Source organism: Seriola lalandi, unplaced genomic scaffold (genome assembly GCF_002814215.2).
Source record: "Seriola lalandi dorsalis isolate HSWRI2012SDOR001 ecotype SW California unplaced genomic scaffold, Sedor1 jcf7180002053778, whole genome shotgun sequence".
NCBI classification, from domain to species: Eukaryota; Metazoa; Chordata; class Actinopteri; order Carangiformes; family Carangidae; genus Seriola; species Seriola lalandi.
Genome location: NW_019524331.1, coordinates 7,916 through 10,723, shown reverse-complemented (window position 1 = coordinate 10,723; position 2,808 = coordinate 7,916). Strand labels below are relative to the sequence as shown.

Below are 2,808 nucleotides of genomic sequence, written 5' to 3'. Positions count from 1 at the left end.
TGAAGCTTCATGTCGACATCGTCTGAGTGAAAAAGTTGGAAAATGAATCTTGTTGTTTTTGTTGTAATGTTTTTATTGTCACTTTTACCTCCAGTAAATCAACATGAATATCAGGAAAACACTTCCCGCAGTGTCCTTCAAAATAAAACTTGCTGTATAACGTGTTTCTTTGAGCAGTTGAGAAAGCTTTGCTGCAGTTGGAAACGAATGGAAGGCCTGTTGTTTATTGCTCAGTGTTGATATCAGACACACTTTATAAACAATCAGCTGATCATATAAAGGAGGTTTCACACTCAGCTGTGGGAGAGGACTTTTCTCCTGACATTTAAAACTTTTTAAATTCTTTTCAATAGATTGTAGTCGGCCTCATAAAGGATTAACACACAGAAACACTGCTCTACCAAACTGAACGTCCCTGAAGATACCGGAGGAGGACCAATCAGTGAGTACGATGTCTGGGAGTGTGTGCAGGTGTTGCCGGGCAGGTGAACCCTCGTGACCTCATCACCTTTTGCTGCTACCCCCCAGCTGTATATCACAATAGTTCTTACAGTAATATCATGAATTAATTAACATGACCTGGTGTCAGAGGTCTGACAGATAATTCAGAGAAAGGCGGCTGAGGCTTCTACAGCAGGACGGGCCACTCCATGTCCTGCTGTCACAGCAGGTGTGACCTACTGTGTGACGGTTGGTGTTATGACTGCGGAGAGAGAAGAGGACCTGAGGGACATTTTTACCCTCTTTTTTTCTGTTTTAATATTCAAATGTTTTATAAATAAATAAAATAGTTCAATCTGCACTTTGTTTGAAAGCTTTATTATTTATGATTTATTTACTTTATGTGACATGTAAACATGAGGACAGTAACATGCAAATGCAACACTGACAAAATAATATGGATGACTCATGTCAGTCAACCTGTCAGGGTTCAAAGGTCAAAACATTAAAAAGTCAACACAATATTCATGTTAATGACAGAAATCAGTGACAATCAGCAGGTGTCCAGTTTAACAACTTCACTCAGACAATTAATCTTAATCTTGGTTTTTCCTCCGTCACTGTCTGGTGGATAATACATCACTGTTCTGTGTTTATCAGGCGGCCACATTATTGACAAAGACCTCAGTTACGCTGTGCAGCGACCCCTGAAGCTTTTCTCCAGTTTTGTAACGACCGGGTATCGAACCGCTGACCTTCTGCTCCACTCCTCCACCGGCTGGGTTCAGAGGTGAGGCGACAGGAGGGAGAGAAGACCTGGAGCATCTGCGTACTGTTGCATTTAAGCTCGGACTGTTTGATGTAGTGGAAATAATAATAAAAATCCCCAGAGGTGTAAATGGTGTTATCAATAATACCAGTAATAACAGTTTACACCGTTCTCCATCAACATACTGCGGCTTTTATTTTAGAAGCACGTCACTTAGATTTGAGGTGTTGTGACATTTTACTTCAGAGTATTACATGTGGTTTGTCCGGTAGGTGGCGCTGTGATCCTTCACACAGAGAAAGAACAGCTGATAATCACTGAAAATACAGAAAAAATAAATAGTCTCACAACAGATATATAACGACCACAGACTGTTTCTAACGTCACGCGGAGTCACGCTCTCTACAGGAGATGAGCAGGTTTCTACACGAGTTTTAGTCAATAACTGGAGGAGAGAGAGAGTCGGGCTGAACCGGAGAGGCTGGATCATGAGGACCAGGGTCTGACCGAGGGTCAGGACGTGAGCAGGAGGTTTGAAGAAAAACTAACGTTTCAATAAAGTTTTAGAGCAGAAAATGAGTTGAAACAGCGCGTGGAGCTGATGACTGAGTGATTGCACCTGGGATGATTAGAGCGGGTGACTGCACCTGTTTGACCCAGAGAGGCAGCGGGTTGCCGGGGGACGGTCCCGTGTGAGGCTGGGCTGAGATGGTGGTGGATGTGGGAACACCTCGGTCCGCTCCCCGGTGTGGACCGGCTCTCGCCCCCCGCTCTAAACTAACTGGAGACGGGACAGCTCCAAAGCTCCGACCCCGCGGAAAAAGTAAGAAGTTTTAAGTTAATTTATTTCACTTACCGTTCCTTTGTCTGTGTGACGTGTAGTTTTTATTAACAGTCGTTGTTTTTAAGAGCAGGTCGGTTTAGTCATATAATTACTTCAGATGCAGTTTGTAACAAACACTGAGTCCTGCCGCTGCAGTTCCCGCCAGCGCCGCCGGCGGTGGGGGCGCTGTTCCATTAGAGTCAGTGGACAAAAATTAATATTTTAATGAAAAATGAGGAACGCTTCACGAATTTGCGTGTCATCCTTGCGCAGGGGCCATGCTAATCTTCTCTGTATCGTTCCAATTTTAGTATATGTGTTACCGAAGTAACACGACAATCTCAAGGTTCAGCTCAGTATATATCCGGGTCTGCACCGGAAGTGCACACTGTCATGGTGAATACGAAACTTACGTTTCTAAGAGAGTAAAGTCGTTCTATGTTGACTTTCGCTTTACAGAAAACTACAATTTACAGACTTCCGGGTAACACATTAAAATCCCTATTCCTACTCTGGACCAAGGTGACTCGATTGGACCCGGTTTAAGGACTTTATTGCTTTGTTTACAGTGCTCCAGAGCTCACAGGGCTGATGGGAGTTTATGCAAAGAGCCTTATCTTAGTCTTTTGTTTTCCCGCCTGCAGCCCACCAATCCTGTTGTCTAAGCCCCGGCTCTCCCTCCTGCATTCCCATAAGAATAACATTCCCAGAGAGTCTAGACATACATGACAATGACACAGTATCAGAACAAGAATCACTGAAGCCCTCTTCTTCT

At 43.9% G+C, this 2,808-nt stretch overlaps 1 non-coding gene across 1 annotated transcript; it reads right to left on the bottom strand.

Annotated features, from left to right (window-relative positions):
• Positions 1–2,261: 2,261 nt before the first annotated feature.
• LOC111651797 (U6 spliceosomal RNA) lies at positions 2,262–2,367 on the bottom strand. Its single transcript, XR_002760540.1, has one exon. It is a non-coding gene; the product is annotated as a U6 spliceosomal RNA (small nuclear RNA).
• Positions 2,368–2,808: the final 441 nt, after the last annotated feature.